Source organism: Acanthochromis polyacanthus, chromosome 23 (assembly GCF_021347895.1).
Source record: "Acanthochromis polyacanthus isolate Apoly-LR-REF ecotype Palm Island chromosome 23, KAUST_Apoly_ChrSc, whole genome shotgun sequence".
Classification (NCBI taxonomy): domain Eukaryota; kingdom Metazoa; phylum Chordata; class Actinopteri; family Pomacentridae; genus Acanthochromis; species Acanthochromis polyacanthus.
Window position 1 is genome coordinate 10,715,677 of NC_067135.1, and position 19,585 is coordinate 10,735,261.

The 19,585-nt window shown below is 40.5% G+C and overlaps 1 protein-coding gene across 1 annotated transcript in view; it reads right to left on the bottom strand.

Moving 5' to 3' along the window:
* LOC110949394 (protein tyrosine phosphatase receptor type D) overlaps positions 1 to 19,585 on the bottom strand; it is a 376,478-nt gene that overhangs the window by 274,912 nt on the left and 81,981 nt on the right. The window contains 1 exon segment of the mRNA XM_051944213.1: positions 997 to 1,020. The gene's annotated coding sequence lies outside the window, so the exon portion shown is untranslated.

The window sequence follows — 19,585 nt, forward strand, 5'->3', positions numbered from 1 at the left end:
ACAGTTTGCAATAAAAATTTATGGAATTTTACATTGCACGTCTTCTAAAGGTCGTTTTCTCAAAATGAGTTTCTTTCTTCAACTCTGAGCCAGAAATCTGCACTTCAGTAGCCCTTACGCACACCAAAACTTTTCAGTTTTATTCCTACCTATACTCTGAAGATTTTTACAGAGGGCTTTGTTCATATATCATTCATAGCCTGATTTATATAACATTTTACTCCTAAAAGCATGGCAGAAATGGATTTTCTGGCTGTGCGAGGATTTTCTGATTCATGGAGTGATGAAAAGATATATCCAAAAGCTTTTTGACTCTAATATGTTAGCAAAGTGAAATATTAATTTTGAACCTGGCGTTATCCAATGTTCAGATTTCTGAAAATGTATGCGATTAGGCACATATTTAATTAGGCAATAGCTCATTTGCATGCATAATCAGAACACTTCGATTGTTTTTATGCAAATGATGAACTGGGGAAGTTTTAAGGTGATATCCGTGCTTTAAAATTTTTTACCCTCTTCTGTAGTGTCTTGCCTTAACATATGAGATATTTCCACACACTCACCACAGTGTGGAAACAAACACCATCCGTTCTATGCTTGTTTAAGTCAACACTGCCGGCGTATTCTTTGAACAATCTGGGCCATTTGATTCTCATTTGAATAAAATTCAAATTGAAGGCACAGAGCACACAATCAGCTTGCCAGCAAAAATAAATAAATAAGAAAATTTAAAAAAGCTACCATTGTGTACTCTCATGCACACACGTGGGAAAATGGGATGGGTGAAGATTGCAGAGCATTGCATACCTTACTGAGCAAACAGCAGCATCTTTGGTGTCACTCTGGCTCCTCCCCTCCCCCCCCCCTCTCTCCCAGCCTCACCCCGCGCTCTCTACTATATTTATTCATTCACATCACTCAAAAGACACATGACAACAAAAACATGGCTCGCACTCTCGAGAACAGTGCCATGAAAAATGAAATGAGTCTTACCTAGTGTGGAATAGTTGGTCACATCTGTAAACGGGCCATTCGGGAGAAGAGGGGAGGGAGAGAGGGGAAATAAGAGGTAGAGAGGGGGAAAAAAAAGAGAAAAAGTAACGTCAGCAAATTGCAATGTACAGCAAGCTAAACTTCAATGCAGGCCGAGGCTGTCACCGGCTCCCCCTGAAAAATGATGGTCTCCCAGCATTGTACAGACTTGGGGTTAAGAATAGTCCCTGTCAAGAGGGGGGCATCATTTATTAATCGAGGGACATGAAACGTCTGAGATAGTTTCCCTTGAGAATCCCAAGTTTGCACAACTTGCACTAATATTTGTCAGTGTTTCAAGATTCTGAGGGTGGAGGCAGAGAGGATGTAAGCAGAAACCTGATCCATTACCAACAGCCTCTTTTTTTTTTTTTTGCACCGTTGTAGCATAACCACCGTGCAAACAAATGCGCTCACACAAATCTACACCAAAGTGTTCCCCTCTGTCCATACGTCTCTGAGGTAATTTAGTAGCCCTTGGATATCTCTCACCCTCCTGTGTACTTGGACCTCGACTACATTTCCCCGCTTGTTAGTTTGACAGCGGACGTTCAAGGTTCCAACAGCATAATAAAAAAGCAGTCCCGCGCTCTTTGCTGAGACCTCAGGGTTGCTCCGACACAAACAATGAAACAGCAGGCCTCCAAAAAAAAAGCAACATTTAGCCACATCTTCCCTGAGTCACTGCTACCTGACATTTACATCTCCATAGACTTATATAAAGGGACGTTGTAGGAGTTGGCTTTCCAACTCTCTAGCATGCTGAGAAATATATACTGTAGTCCCATTACTGTACAGTTTTTTCTTTTTTTTTACATTGAAAGTGGTCCCTCTACGAATGTACTCTTCTAAAGTACATTTTTGCTTTCTTGTAAATGCGCAATAAAACAAGGGAATGGAGTGAAGTGACAATAACTGGGTGTAGTGTGAGGGAAAATAGTAGACTCAGGACTAATTCGCCATTGCTTACAATGCAGTCTGGTTGTGTTGCTAAGCAGAATTTACCAGTAATATGATTTATCACCGTTGATGTCTATCCCCTTCCCTGCATTCATTTACATTTTTGGTGTGCAATGCAACAAATCCCAGAGGGGTTCGACCGAGAGTGAATGTGATTACAATATCTGTTTTGCATGTAAGGGACAAATCTATTTTCAGACTAAAAAAGGGGGAAGACTTGGGGTTCAATCTCTGAGACTCTCATTACCATTCTGTCTGACACACATTCACACTAGCTGCTGCTACTGTTGTTGCTAAACAGAGAGCTCAGCTGAGGACCTTGAAGCTTCACGTCGGGAAAATTGGACCCAGGGGGAAAAGGGGTAGCTGGGACTGATGTCAGACTTCAAGAGCCACTAGAAGCACCTGGGGTTTCAATGACATTAGCATCAGGGTTGTTTGCTAGAGGTAGAGACACTTGAAGGGACGTCGCTGAAAGACAACAATAAACATGTAAAGGATTCGAGTGGGATGTGAACTGTCAATGCATTCAGGCATAAATATCGGAGAATTATGGAGTGTGTAAAATGTAAAGATTGGGGAATGGCGCCACTAAGAACTTGAACTGAGCAAACCATTCAAGCAAAAAGAAAAGTTGAACAATCTCACATTTTTTGTGTTTTTAATAAAGGGATTTTTTTTTGCAGTGCAGTGAAGTTTATTGATTTTCCCTGAGTCCTATGGTGAAAATTTGGATGCCTGGCCAATCAAAAGCAGTGGAGGTAGCGTGGGCCTAAGTGGATTAGACTAGTGGGGATGGCAGAGGGAGAATCTAAAGGGAGAAACTGAAGCTCTGGTGGCTTCAATAAACCCACTCTGTGAACCAGGAAATAGATGGAAGACGGAGACACTTTTTTCACCCTCTCTCACCCTCCTGTTTTAAGCAGATAAGCTGCTTCCAGGGTCTTAGTTATGCTGTGTAGAACTCACAACACGATATGGAAACTTTTGACAAGTCAAAGAAAGGAAGGAGGCTGAGAAGTCTGTTCCTCATGTTGTCTTTTCTCTATTGACAAGAGGGATTTGGGGATGTGTGGAGTGGTCAGTGCTGGGGGGAATTACAAAAAGCCACTGTGATGTGACAGCGAGCATGTCGCTGCTCACACATGGGTTTTAGTGAAGGCTTGGGCTCATTTTTTTGTTAAGGTTTGCCATGACTAGCCATTACAATAAAGCAGAAATGGCTGTGCCACGATGAGTAACTGGCAGCCTTACAATGAACCCTTTTAAGTTTTCTTCCGGATTCAAGGGGGGTTCTTTATTGCATGTAATGGCAGGGAAGTTTTTATTATGCCTTTTCCCTTGATATTGCCATTCCTTTCCATGACATCAGTTCTGTGAAAATGGCTTTTTAGGAAAGTACAGCATAATATTTCTGTAGTTCATGAGGCTTCCTTTCAATCACAAACTACACTAGTAAACACACAAAACACTACACATAAAGTACCACTGCAACACAGTCAATTAATCAATTAGTAATCAACTACTAAAGGAATCAAATCATTTTATAATTGATTAATAAGTCTCTATTTAGATTGAGTGTTTGTTTTGAAGAAAAAAAACTAGATTTCAGCCTCTTAAAACCATATGTTTTCTCTTTTTGTTCACTCCCCTGTCAAACTAAACTGAATATCTTTGAGTTCTGGACAAAATAGAGCATGTCAGGACATTGTCTGAGGCTTTAGGGAACATTAATCAACTATTTTTAGACATTTTGGAGCCTAAACAACTATTGAATTCATCAACAATGAAAATAATCAACATGAACATGTTGTGCCCAGCTGATCAACTGATATTATGGTACACAGGGAGCCTTTGCCTGCACTAATCTGAACTGAATTTCAAAGATGCTGTCAACATTTTAAACTGTCACTTTTACTGTTTGTGCAGAGTACATGCAGAACGTGTTTTCACCCTAAAATTGTGGACGTGCAAAGAAAAGCATGGTGACAGAGATTACCCTTTGTGCAGGAATTTGGATTAAACTTAAAAAGACATCATCTGCCCTTGGTGGGATATTTGGGGTGGGGTGTGGTATAGTGAGTCCTCTGAGACTTTGCAGCTCTTGGACAAGGACATCGGTTTCCTCGAGGGAGATTCTTTTTTGACACAGCCGGTCTTGACTTTCCTCATTCATCACATAACAGTCAGCAAGCCACAGCGAGGACAGCACTGCATTTTAAGGGAATCAGAGGAGCTAGTGTGGTTGTTTTTTGGGTTTTTTTTAGACACTGACAACCAGCCACAGCCACAACAACTAACAAGTTCAACTGTGATCTCTACATATAACAATGATTTCAATTCATTTCCATGCTGTTCATGCTTTTAAACTAGTAAAATGATGAGGCCAGTGTCGGATTTACAGGTTTTTATTGTAGCAATCATAAATCATATACTATCTCTACTGTGAATATCTTCTTTTCATCTGGTTTTAAATGTCCGTAAAGATGATGACTTCTTTGCCCCCTAATCCCCATAGTAAACCTGCAAGGCTCTGATCAGGTTGTTCATCACTGCTAGCCAGTAGAACTTTTGTCAAAATCTTTATTACATATTCTCTTTTAGATTACTGTTACCCATCCCAGCAATTTTCGACTTCTCAGAGATGGAGGATTGAGGGTGATCTGCATGGCAGCAAAAATTTCTCTCTCAGGTTGATTATGGATAATGGGAAAAAAAAAAAAAGACAGCTATATTATTCTGCATTTAATAAGTATCTCTTATCGTACCTTTCATTTTAAACAGCACTTTCTGTCATTATCTAAGAGTATCTTTTATCTTTTTTTTTTTGCTTGACATTTCTCTGTTTTAACAGGGAAATGTAAAATGTGACATTTATGGTTTGGTGTATTTTCCGAAGCAGGCATATTTCAATGCGCTATTAACCACCTGAGTGCACTTACAGCCCACATACAGTGCAGTGATACTGAATACCATATAAATGTTTGAATTGAAGTTGTATTTAAACATTTCACTGCTACTTTTACAGTTACGACAAGGGCTACTGCTAACCTTGTGTACCCAATTATACTTCTGAATAAGGAAATAAACTTGAAAATATTCACAATAGAAGTGCCCCTAAATTCAAAACAAAATCCTTTGGTCTAGATTAATGACACTGAAGGTGCGATGAAAACCAAAAATGCATCTATAACAGTATGATGTGAACCAAAAATGTAAAATAATCTTGTTTAATTAGTTTTTGGCATTGAGATGCTTACATTCATGAATTTTTCATTGGCATGCTAACCTAGAAACTGGCATGGACTCTACAAAAAATGCTCAAAGCCACCCATGACTGAGCCAAAAAGTGAAGCTAACACTAAAGTGCCTTGAACTTGCATTCTTTCAATTGGCCAGCAGGGAGCGACTCCTGTGGTTGCAAAAAAGAAGTCTTGATTGTACAGAAGTCAATGAAATAATCATTCTATTTCTCTTGATTTGTTGTACATCAATACATTTTCCTAATCAATTCATGGTTTCAATATCTACTTTCGTTTTGAAAATAATGTTCTGATTTCGAGTAAATGGATAATCAGCGAGGGTGTGTTTTAGGACAGGTTCACAGATTACTGTAATTTCATGAGCAGTGTCTTTGTGGTCTCAGCCACATCCAGCGATCGCTTGTTATGTCTCGATTTAAAACACCAAGATAGTGAATTCCAAATGGCTTCACAATGGCAACCCAGCGGACTGATATCACGGTAGCTACTGTATGTCCATCTTTTGTATCCTGTATGATTACAGTCCATCTGGAGCAATTCTGACCACTCTGTAACCATGTTGGTAAAGCCTTCAGCTGTTTCATGCTTTTAAGACAATGTCGCTATCAAAATGAATTAGGATAGAGCCTTTACTGTAATCCCAGCAGCTGGAAATGTTTAGTGATTTCTTCCCAAAAATGGATTTGTCACACGAACACCAACTTTGACGTTATGGATTTCTGTCATAGATTTCTATTCAGAATTTCTTAAAGTGCTGAGCCTGTACCTTCTAACATCCCTGACACGAGTGTTGGCAACTGCAAGAAAGTTTGAGACTGATACATGCACAGAGCATCCCTGTAACCATAGCAACTAACTCTAACTTCTATACCTCAGTACTGTGAGACGAGCCGCTGACTGAGATTAACTCTTAGCAGCATGCATGTGAAGGAATTACAACATGATGGACTTGTGGATATTTCTCACTTTCCTCTTGATCGGGTTGCTGCACAGTCAGCGTCAGTGAACTTCTTCTGTTCCCCAGTCAGTTATAATTTTATTTTTATTTTTTTGGTACATGAGAAAATGGACGCATGGCTTGAGAGCATATTCATAATGTTGATTTTGTGTTTCCCATGATTAATGCATTAGAGTTGGCAATGCACTTAATATCCACATTACACTTAATTGAGCTAATTGTGATTCAGTTTCTTTGTAAGATCTGTATAATCAAGTCCTGCCTGTCCGTTCAAAGAGCCAGTATTAGGTGGGCCAGCTGGGGAAAATTAGCAAATGCTGACTCACAAATTATTTCAAGATTCATCAACAGAAGAATCCTACATTTAGCTCATTGAAAGTTTTATTGGAGTGAGTAAGAGGGAGGCTCATTCAAAATATGCTGTCAGTCAGTCTGTCAGTGATTGCTGTTGAACTAAATAGGATGTTAAATTCTCACCTATGTAAGGAAAACAGACTACTGTGTGGATTCACAGACTGTAATTAGCATCCAAACCATGCTGTGGCAAATGCTGAGTGACCAGTTCAACTGAACTGACACAAAGATCGGTCCAAAAATTTTTATTTTTTTCTTACTTTTTTGTGAGCTGCTGAAAATACTAAAATGATCATTGATACAGGCTGCTTGATGATAAATTTATTGTAATGAAACTGAAACTGTGATTGCAAAACCATAACTTTGCTTCCCCTAATTGAATTTTGTGGACTTTCTCCTCTTGCTCCTTTCCTGCCAACTACGCCAATCAAACACTTACACTAGCCTTTCTTATAGTTCTACACTGCTCCTTATAGATAACACTGAGTTAATCATTGGGGGAAGACATTTTTCTTGGACTTGCTCGCTCTGCTTTTTCACAGTAGCACAAGGTAACACGTGCACACACGCGTGCACAAAAAGGGAGAGCAACAGCGAGAGAGAGAGTGCACTCTCCAAAACGGCTGCAGGACTGAGTGGCCACTAATTGGAAATCAAAAGCAATGGAGCTAGAAGGCAGCCAAGAAGGAACAGTGGAACCTCAAGAGCCTGTTGTCGGTCAATTTAGACCGTGACAAAAAAAAGGGCCTGTGCCTTGTGTCGCCATTTAACCTATTCACTAGTGTGGAATGGGAGCAGCTGTTTTTTTACAGTACCACATAATGGGACAAAATGGCTCTGGCTGGCCGAGCTCCAGCGAGCTGCAAAAAGGCCCCGATGCAGAGAGAGAAGGGGAGAAGGTGTGAAACCGACATTGCAGAGGAGAGAACGCTGCTGCCATGTTATCATTGATACTGAGAGGGAGAGCTCACACCCTTCCATCTGAGCTGAAATAAACATTACTTCTTTTTTTTTCTTCTTTCTGTTGCAACAAAGAATTAGAGAAGCCATGACAGAGGCTACAGATGGCCTGGGCTCACACAGACTGCAGAAGTATCTCGAAGTTTACACAAGTCAGACGAGAAGCCAGATCGGCTCCAAAACTGAGGCTGTTCTTTGAGTAAAAAAAAAAAGTATTGCTCACTTGTTTATAATCTCTTTTCCAGTTGAGGTGTGAATAAGTACTTTGTGAGTGACAGCTTGATGAGCGCAGTTACAGAAACTCCAAACTTCATCAGGCAGTTGTCAGATTCAGGGCTGTCCAGTTTAAAGGCTGCTCAGGCATGACAGTACGGGTACGAGCTATGCTTATGTTAGCACTGCAGCAGATGTTCTGTTCCTGTTGCAGCTGTCTCCTGTTTGAAAACAGAAGTGCGGTGTTCTGTACATCTCAATCCACAAATCTTTGAGACTATCCTTTCATTTTTCCTCCCCCAGGTGAGACGAGAGTCAAAAGACAAGTTCATAACCAATTGATTATTTCTGTGCAATCATTTGAACTTGTAGGATTTTCCATCATTTGTCACAGAGTTTAAACCTCTATAAAATAGTATAAAGAAATAACATGTTTATGCCCTATTGCTGTCTTGTCTGCTATAAAAGTACAACAGGAAAAAAATAAAAAATAAGAACAGAGCTTAATCAAATGCAGCCACAGTCTGATGTATCTTCCCGGGGGCCTCTCCCATCCTCATGTGTTTAAAGGAAGGGTGAAAAAAAATTAAACACTGAGGGGGATTTAAGGGACTTTTTCAAATGCAGCTTTTTAAAGAATTCAGCCTAGCAGACCTTGATGAGTGATCAGAAGTTGGGAGATCAGAGACCCAAGGGCTCTACGCTGCGTTCTGACCCTGAGTTCAGCTACATAGAGGTGGGATAAAGACTCTCTTGCCTGGGGAGAAGTAGAGGGAAGGGCAGAATAGAAAGGAAGACATAAAAAAATGAAAGAAGAGGGAGAGGCAATAGCCTTGATGCCTCTAGCAGCGCAGCACTCCGCTTGGCCCTTCATATCAGCCACTTGTGAAGACAGGAGGGGGAAACCCTACAGGCAGTCGTATGTCGAGTGCTGCGATCAAGGCCAGCTAAAAGGGCCTGGATTGGAGTTGTTACTTCAGGGTGTGAGTTGCTAAAACAGAGAGGCTTTAATGACGTTTGACACTTAACCCTCAGTGCACAAATCAGTTTCCTAAACGCTCTCCTCTCACTGCAAAAAAACCATTAACATAGGTCACGAGGGCACGCCTGACAATTGACTGCATTTCCAATTGAAATTCATCAGGTCCAAGATCACAGTCATTTACGGCCTCACTGCACAGTAAACGGCGACTCTGAAAAAACACCAGTACAAAGGAGTTCTTTAAATCTGCGACTCAAATAGATAATTAGACGTAATGAGTAAACAATGTGGCCTGCAAGATGTGGGCATGCTTATTGCTTTTTAATTGTGTTTGTCTCTGTGCACCCGAGCGAGTTTCTGAGTGCTCGGGTTGGGTACCTGTGTGCATTGGCCCATGCGAGGCCAGGTGCAGTCATTACCACGGGACAGATGGATCAGCAGAAGCGCTGCTCGTTTCCCTTGCAAGGCAACACGGTGGCTGCCATATGTAAGCTCATCATTAAAATTGACCTTTGACCCTCCGGCGGGCGCCCACCATTCTAATGGAGTTAATTAAGAATGTCCACCAGTGTGTAGGATGTGGTATTTTCCTCCCTGTTTGTGGATGTTATTGCTTTTTTGAGGGTTATAATATTAATGTTTGCATGTGTGCGCATGTATTAGAGGGGCCTTTTATATCCTGTGTCATTATGCGCATGCGTGTGACTCCGGTGTCAGATATGTTTAAGTTTGGGAACTTCTTTTAATATTGCCAATGCAGCTCCTTTGAAAATTCATTAAAGTGCTTCGACCCCTCTGCCATCTGTGCGAGTGAGAGGCGTGCGAGGGAAGCAGCTGGGGAGAAGGGGAAGATGAAAATTCTGACACGGGCAAAAGCATGCGGGCAAGCCCCTGGACACAGAATGAAGAGCCACTGATATGCCAGCTTTGAACTGCTATTTATTTATTCCGAGACGTTATCTAAAGGTTGGATTCAAATTTAGATCCAGAGATAAGCACTGCTGCCTGCGATCACATCTCCAGATAAGATCTGGAAAAGACAAATGGCATGTGTTACGTAACGGTGACGCTAATAAAATAATGAAAACAATCCCTTCGAGGTCTAATTAAAAATGCTACACAGATTGCTTAGTGTCAAGCTAAAATGTAATTAACTCAACAATTACATACAGTATATTACCGGAGAAAGTGCGCTGGCCGATTATAGTAATAAATCTCCATTGTTGATGTGAATTGCGTCTACAAATAAACATAGCCGAGCCAGATCATCATCATCATATACTGAAATTTAATGACTTCATGCACATTTGGAACGTTTATGCCTCCGTGTCCGACACTTACTCCGAATTGAGCTTCAATTAAATTCACTGGGAAAACTCGTTATCCATGTGACTCCTCCATAACTACCGACAGTCACTCCAGTGAAGCACTTGATTAGCATTGTTGCTGGCACGCTTCTTCGGACTATCTTCATCTACTGTCATCTTCATGCCAGTTACTTTTCACAATAAAGCAATATCAGTTGCGGTGTTTATGCCCTGTAATCACTTTCTCCTACACCTGATCTCCTCTTCATAAACTCAGCGAGCCAACATTATTGCTGTTATAGTCGGAAATATGGAACTATGTATTATGCATTAACGATCATCTCCCGGAGGGAAGGCTCACACGCACTTTGATGCCAAGACACACACACACACACACACACACACACGCTCACACACTACCATTGACTGCAGGTATGCTGTAAACGGCTGCGAAAATAAGCACACATAGACACACATTTCCTCACTTTGTCTCTTCACCGCATCACGTCGACACACTTCAACATATGCCTCAAAGCATCGGGGTGTAATAGAGGCTGCCTGCACTTTGCCTTGTGTCTCCTTCTCTGACACTAATCAACACCTCTTCTGCTATTAAAAATTCCTCTCCATGCCTTTTGATCTGCTAACCATCTCATTTACATGACTGGCTAACCGGCCTGGTGTTTGGGGTGGGGGGGGGTGAAGAAAAGAAGGAAAAAGGGAGGAGAGTTCAGAAAAGAGAAAATGGCTGCATACGGAGCACAGAAGCACACACATATGAATGTCTGAGCTGTTGAGAAGCCAGAATCAGTTGGCGTAAGATCTAATAAGTAAATGTGGCTGATAGGCAGGAAAGAAATGCAGCTAAAATGAGAGAAAGGGTTCAAGTAGGGTGGAAGGAAAAACACCAGAACCTTCGGATCCTCTTTCCTCCACCTTTTCTTCTTCTACCCCATCCTCCCTCCTCTCTTTCTCCTCTTGGCTGACTTTGTGTAGCACTGTGGGGCTTCCAGTGAGCCTGAGCCTCTTTGGCAAGAACTGTGAGACTGGATGGCATTGAAAAGGCTGGGATGATGCATCCCGACGATGGGCATAGCTGGGCAGGAACGCGGGAACAAGAGGGGGGCGAAAAGAGAGAGAGAGAAGTAGTCGGTGAATGAGGCAGAGAGAGAGCGAGAAAGATGGGGAACTTGTGGGAACCATTGTAGGTGGTTTCAATCATTCTGATGCCATCTGTTCCACTCCATTTTTCGCACTGACAGTGGATATTTTCCCTGGTGAGACGAGTGGAGTCTGTGTGAGAGAGGGTGTATGACAATGAGAGATAGTGAAGGACAGACGTGTGCAAGCTCAGAGCACGATATATTTATCTTTTACACAGCTCAACTCTGTAATCAGGTGCCTGGTTATATAGGTTGGGGATGCAGCTAATGACCAGTTTCAGTGTAGATGAATCAGTTGTTTATCTGTGGATTATTGTCTGTGATTATAATCTCCTTTTTTTCTAATACAGCAAAACTCAAGATTAAGAGACTCTCACAACCCTACCCAAATCCCATCTCCAAAACTGACATTTCTTATGCAACTAAACTTCTCAGTTGCATTTTATAGCAAAGCATATTTTCTGCTAGACTACATTTCTCTGTGGAGTGTCACAAAAAGATTTCAGGCATCATGCATTTGCTATTCATTTTATGCTGAACTGATGCTCCTTTTAAGCCAAACAGTCATATATTGGATAGGGTGGGATTGATCACCTTGAGAAGCCACAAATACGGAGCTTCAAAAACTGATATTTCCCTAACCTAACCACCGAGTTTTGCTGACTTAACCTAACCAAACAATGACTGAAAAGCAAAACGAGTTAAAATAAGCTTAAAATCTAAAATTAATGGTGATGTTGGATCCAAATTCCCTTATGCCTCCATGCTGGCCTCCTTCCTAACTTTTGGGAGACAAACATTCATCAGAGCAAGAATATGTAAAAAAACATTGAAAACTGTTGGACATTCATTATCCCGAAGGTCCTTGAACTACCCTTCTGTGTGCTAATTTGACGGAGCTGTAGGCTGTTAAAAAATAAATAAATAAATAAACAGATAGGAGGCAAATACAGAAACAAAAATGCGAACAATAAAATACCTATCATCTGGAAAATCATTGTTTTTTTCACTATTGGTAACACCTGTGGGCACTTAGAAAATGTTGTATTGTATTATATACGTTGATTTCCTTTTTTTTTTTCAAATCCAATCGTTTTTATGACATAGGGAATTCTAACTTTGTCACACTGCACAGATTTTTTTTTTAAATTGTCTTTACTTCCAGCCATTGTTGTGCTGTTTCCACAGAGGTTCAGGGCATTGTATTGTAGTTTAAAATGAGATCGCAGTCGGTTAAAAAATGTGTGCAAGACACACCCAGAAACTGTCTGATGTGAACGTATTAATATTTAGCAGGTATGATGTTTGATATGTTCAGTGTCTAGTTTTTTGTTTTGTTTTGTTTTTTGTAGCATGCTAACACTTGCTATTCAGTACTAAGCCTCCAAGTCAGATGGGAATATTGTCTTTAAACTAGAAACATGGGTTGTCAGGATATCACCAAAACCAGCAGAATTCATCTTCAGGAGACTACGAATGGCTGTGCAAAACAGCCAATTCAGTGTAGTTGCTGAGATGCAGTATTTCAGTCTGGATCAAATTGGCTGCTCAACTGACTGTCAGACATTGCTGACCCTAGAGGCATGCAGCAAGTGTGGCTAAAAATGGTAAATGCTAAGAACTAAATTTAGCATTTAGCCCTCCTACACTCACGAGATGTATTGGAGTCGGTGTCATGTCTGTGGCTGGGCACTGGTTTCCTCATCCTCTGGGCATTTAACTCATGTTACCTCTCTGCTTAAACATGCATGAAGTTATTACAGTGCTCTTCTCCACTTCTCAGCCCTGACTGTCTCTCTTTTTTTTCTTTTCACCTGAAACCTTTTCAGTCACATTTTGCATTTGTCTGTATGAGCTAAGCCCAACTTTTCTTTTTTTTTTTTTTATCTCCACCTCCTCCTCATTCTCTCCCTCCTCTAGCCCTCTTCATTACCCGTCCTGCATCTCTAGTGTTTCTCTTTCTCTTTATACACCTCTGATTTCCCTTCCTGGATAAAAGCTAGCACTAAAAAACCTCTCTTCATGTCACCCCGGTTGCTTATATAAAAATCCAACTCTTCAAGATAAAAGGCTACTGAAAATAATACCAGCATTAGGGTTTCCTATTTCACAGCGTTTCAGTTCTGAGGGGTCAGTGAATCTGCGTGATGTGGAATATTGAATATGAAGATGGGGAAGCGCCATAGTGTTTTTTCAGCATGTTTGCTCAGTAAACGCAGTGTTATTGGATCTACACGCTTGCTATCACGGTTCAGGGAAAAGGCCACCTTCGGCTTACAATGCACCTCAAAAAAAAAAAAAGGTGATAAAAAATTGTGGGGCTAATAGAGCACAATTCAGGGGAAATAAAGGCAGAATTGTGCTGAATAAGGCAATTGGAAGCAAAGGTTCACCACTCAAAAACAGAACGCTGACATTACATTGAAGATATTTACAACAAACATGAATATATGAATAGAAATACAGCTTTTCATACTGATAGTATTATATTGGTATCTTCTTTGTTTTATACATCATTGTGTTAGAACAGACATAAGACTCTACACCCCTGCTGGAAACTCTGTGAGAATGCAATTAGGCACAGTGGTACGTAAAGGTAAATGACAATGCTCCTGCTGATGTTTACAATATTCACCCTGGTATACTAACCTTTATTAATTTGCAATAAACATAAACTGCAATTGAAGCAGAAGCTAAGACTGAAGCACCTAAGTTAATGCAATTTATCCTTAGGGGGACATGGATGTTTGTACCAGACTTTACAGGAATCCATCCGATATTTGGTGAAATACTTTACATAAAAACACAGACATTAACCTGATGGTAGCACAAGAGGAGAGTCGGGGAATCATCAAAACCAAGAGGATTCTTTTTATTTTATTTTATTGAGGAAAAAAATCACATACAATTAACTGAATTCTAAAGCTTTCCAGTTTTTGTGCCCAAATGTATGCGTGATTGTGAAAGTATCGACCAAAGCGGGATATTTTCCTCAACTTAGCCTTCTGTTTCTTATACCTAACCAAACAAGAAAACAACCAAAACTTTAGCTAAATTTGCTCTGCGTCTGTAAATCTGTATGATATGCAGACTGTGCCTCCTTATGCTGAATACATTTAATTGTAGGTAGATAGATATTTGGCTACAGCTTTACGAGAGAGGCTAATCAGTTTATACCATTCAGTTTTATGAGACGCGCGAGGAGTATTACTGTCACAAAAGCAGAACTAATAATACAAGAAACTTAATGGTGGATTATGTTATCCTTTCACATGTGGAGACAGTTTAGTGGATCATTTGACTACAGGATATATAAATCACGACAGTGTGGGTTTTCTGCGTGTTACGCAAGTAGCATGTGTTAAACGAGCTGAACTAGTTTCTTTTGCAATTTACACAATTTGACTGTCAACATAGTCAAAGAACTAAACATTTTTCTATTTTCCTTTTGCAGTCTCCATAATCCAAAAGGAAAATTCTGGACTGGAAACAAGATATATCAGCGATCACAGAGGTTCTCATACACATGAATCGACTTCTGCTTGACTCGTGTATGTGCACACAGGTATGTTTAGATGAGGTGTAAGAATACTGGTCCCATGTGAGTAGCTGTTTCAAACTGGTGACAGTCTTCCCCTTTGGTGCAAAAATTTCCTTCAAATCATCAATGAAAAATGCAGTTTTGGTCCTCGAGGAAGAATCCAATATTAGACATCCAGTAGATTCTGGGATATTCCAATAAGCAAGTTAAATGTCAAATCTGCTGTTGACAGCATATAGAAATTCAAGGAATCATTGAAGTCATGAGAATTCATCCTTTGGGTTCATGAAAGCCCAAACAAACTCGTATTGAAATCTATCCATTGCTGAGGTGTTCTACTTAATATTCAGTCACCACTGCTAACCAAACACAGACACAGCCTCTACTCTTATGTGTAAAGTTTAACCAAACAACATCAATGCCTACAATCCTTCAACCTCCCAATGCGCTGCACTTTCAGCAATCAGGAAAGTCAACAATAAGGCCGCTTAAGGCTTGGAAGTAGTCTGCTGGGACCCAATCCCACCTAATAGTCTAATTAAAGCCATTGATTGCTTATATAAGCACACATAAGCAGTGGACATTCCCCACTAACAACCACCCACAGGACTAGTAATTAGCAGAAATTCTGAGACATGCTTAACTCAGTCACAGTTTCTCTCACCTCATTTGCCGGGCAGTTGTAGCGTTTTGTTTATCGACACTTGCGTGACCTTTTTTCACGTTGTGGTGTTTGTAGCTATCACTCCTGAGCATCTGTGTTCAATCAGCGTTCGTCTCTGTCCAGTTTTTTTTTTTTTCCCCCTTCAACATTCACAATGCTTCAGATGGACTGGGATGACTAGCTGGGATGCTTTGCTGGATACTTTTGTGCTAAGCCGCCTGGATTCAGTGGCCTCCAGCGACATCCATTGTCAAGATCACAAAAAACATTCGACATTTTACCCTTTTCGGGCTCTCTTAGGAATGATTTTATAGCCTGCTGTTTGTGACTCTTGAACTTACCGAAGGGGAACCATATTTAATGAATAGTGGTTGTGCTGAGAATAATAGGTTTTTTTTTTCTTTTTTGTGAATTATGTGATATAAATAGTGTGTTCTGATAGAGGACAGCACCTATCTTGGAGAAATAAAGGTCTAAGGACTGATCTGACATGTTTTTATCTCCTATAATTTATAGTACACCATGAAGAAAATATAATATCTGATCACTTATGCGTGAGAAAAATAGCAAGAAATTGTGTCTAAATACACGTTTGTTTCATATCTAAATGAAAGGCAGAGACCCCAGGAGGAAAACAGTGCTATCCAGCTATAATCCAGTGAGGTTACACCCACAGCATAACAACTAGAGGACTTAACCAGTCACTTAACTCAGTGGGCAGGAGGGCAGATTAATGTGGATGATCCAGCAAATGGATCCTCCCAGTCTGAGTTAACCGGCGATGATAAGAAAACACAAGTTAAGCCTCTGCAAAAATAATAATACAAAAAAAAAAGTGGAGAGAATATAAATTGTGAATTTCATCATAGGCAATGAAATTTAGCGACAGAGGTCAGGAGACTTGTTTGGGCACAATATGAGATGACAGCACTGTCATGAAAATTCAGCGGCGAGGACATGGCTGTTTTTTTCATCGTGCTTTGACTGCAGAGTTTTAAAAAAAACTGGATGATTTATAATACAAGGAGAAACAGTGGAGAGAAAATTCAATAGCGAAGAAAAAAGAACAAGAAGTGTCTTATACTCTCTCCAGACTTACACGGAGCTGCAGTGGATTCAAAAGGCAAGAGAATATACATTAATTAGGTTTGGACATGTTGGGGAAAATAAAGAAAAATCCTTTATCTTCACATACTTTAAAGTGAAAAAAACAACTTTCTGCCATGTGACCGTCCAAAATTTCACGACAAAAACAACGTATGCCTAAATTCAGCACAAGTAAACATTCAAGATCCCTCACCAGGCTAAAATGCTATTTTAGTATTTATAATTCATACTAATTATGCAGAAGGTCCCCTGTAGGTGCAGAATATGACCTGCTCTGTATCACACAATGCATCATTTGGCAGCTACCTTTCCCTTCAGCCAGCCTGTGAGCAGGTCAAACACTGAGTGTAGTTTGATTTTGAAAATGTTACCCACAGTCGACCAACAGTAGACCTACACAATGCCTAATCACTTGTGTGTGCCTTGTGTGAGAGAGGGAGGTTTGTATATACTGGCAGAGTAAAGACCTGCATTATGGCTGAGCTGGGCGCTAAGCTGCGTCCAGGTGTTCGCCTCTTTCCAGGTGGCCATGTAATACTCTTGCCGACCCAGATCATGGCAATCATGGAACTGGCAAAGATGGCTCACTGCCGACTCCAGTGTAGCGCCTGGGTAATATGCCAAGTTGGCAGCGGCATGCCTGAAAAGCAGGCGGGCAAACAGGCACAGAGTCTCTAACGCTCCTGGAGTGGAAAGATGGTGAAGAACCTTTCATTTTCTTTTTCTGAATTTATGAAAATGGCACAGTCTGGTACAAGGTCTGTCTGATTTCGTGACTTGTCAGTGTTAGGAGTGTTGGTACATCATGATCTGAGCTCTGTGTATCAAATAATAAGTGTTTCATCAGTTCACTTTGTGATATTCAATAGCCTGTGCTGTCTCTTTGAAGATCATTCTGAAACTTGTTTTATCATTGAATTTTTATGTTTTAATGACCTACAACTTAGCCCCCTACAAACATGTCTTCTGTCAGAGACTGACAACACACTCCATCATGCTCAGTCAAAGTCCTCAGCCAGAGATATGATCTTTATTAGCTCAGGAGAGCCCGACTCTGCCCCGTAGTGTCTGGGCAATGTGTGCTCCACAGTATAAGTAGCTTGGCTGGCAGGCAGCCACAGACAAGCGCTGTGTTTCTGCTTGCCATCCTCTCATTTGACTGCATGGTAATTACCGTCTCAATGCGGTAAGAAAAAGCAGCTTTTGGTAGGAGGATTGAGAGAGAGAAAAGGGAAAAATGTGAGGGTGTGTGGCTTTGCAGCTTAATGAACATGTCAGATGTATTTAAACAAATGGATTACCACATCTGTACACACACGGCTGGATCACGCGTGCTCCAAAACACTTAGGAGTCTGTAGTGGCAGCGTGTGTAAGAAAAATATAGACTGGAGGCATTCTTAAAATGGCAATTCTAAACATAACGCCTTTGCATTAGTGCATATTAAGCAAATCAAACCTGTGCCAGTCAAACCAATTACAGCAGTCACTCAACTCTATTCTTATGGAATGTACAGTATGCAGCATGTATATGTGTGTGTGTATGTATACATATATATATATATATATATATATATATACATACATACATACACCATAAATCTCTGCTTTTAAGAGGCTGTCCATGTAAAATGTCACACATTTGCATTAAAACTCAAGGTCAACTAACAAGTCAGAACCGAGATTTCCACCAAGCTGCAGAATTTCCACTCGTCAAGTTAGAAGCGATTTTTCATCTTGAAACCTTTTGAATTCCTGTCTCAAAATGTGTTGTTCCAAGAATCCATTTCTTGAAGCTTTTTGTCCTGACCCTACCCTGATGCTTACCAGAGCTGTCTATGTCAATACATTGACTAAATTAATAATAGATGCTCCTTTGTTGTATCCTTGTGCCAAGGAGTCCTCTCGGCTCGAGACACTCACATGGTAGTGAAATCTGGAAAATACTCTTTGTAGGAGCAGTTGATCCTGACACATTTTTTCTAAAATATTGACACGTTTTAATCGTGACTTTATGGTAAGAGAAATTACTTGGATGACAGAATTTGTCCGATGTGTTCAAAGTGACGTGAAAAGCTCACCTTGTTAGCACAGTTTAACCTGTACATTTATACATCCAAAGTTGTTTCTATTTGTAAATCAGTGTGCAGGGTGGATATCAGCACACTTGACATTTGCTCATGAACCTCACAGAGGCCGTAGGCATGTGTCTTGAGCTTTGTTTGTAGCCTCGAGCCATGTTTGTAAAGACACATTATTGCCAGTTGCCTGCCATAAAATAATCCCTCCACTGCTGGTTTGGAAATTGTGCAAACTCTCAGCAGCATTTGAGAAGGGCTAGAGGGCCATTTGGAAAGAAAGATGCTTTTTTTATTGGTGAGCTCCTCCTGTTGCCTTTTTATATTTTGGTTTGACTTCCTGAAACTCCCCTTTCACCTCTGCTTTTTGAACAAAAAATAGAAACATCGACAGCATTGTATCAAATATATGAGCAGAAATTAACTTTAAAATCTTTGTGAGACGTTTCCGTATTGTGATTTCAGAACATCATGGCATTGGGCTGTCATAGAATTCATTATTACATCCTCCTTCTAATCACGTCCAACACTGACGTCTGTACACGTGTTGGTGTGTAACTCATCTTCTTCGCCGTGATTCTAACGGACATGACTCACTTGTGTTAGACACATTAGAGCAAGATGGTCCTGACTAATCACCGAATCATGGAGCAGCGGAGTGCTCGAGTGCCAATATCATGCACAAAGGACAGTCGTCTTTACCAAGAACAGATTGACCAATTGGAATTGAGTGAGCCCGGTTGTCTACCTGTTTTGGAGGTTAGGAAATGCCACTTCTACTCATTGCTCATTCTGGACGATACAAGACCCATTATTCTTGCAGTCATTACTAAGCAAAATGTCAATAGCTTATTAGAGAGAGAGAGAGAAAGACATGATAAGAGTCTCGTGAAAGATCTTATTTGTGTTCGGTTATGTGAAGAAACGTCACGTACCGTCGAGTAAAATGGCTCTTCTCTTCTGTCTGTCTTTCTTTTTCTTTCTTTTTCGATCTTTTGCTCC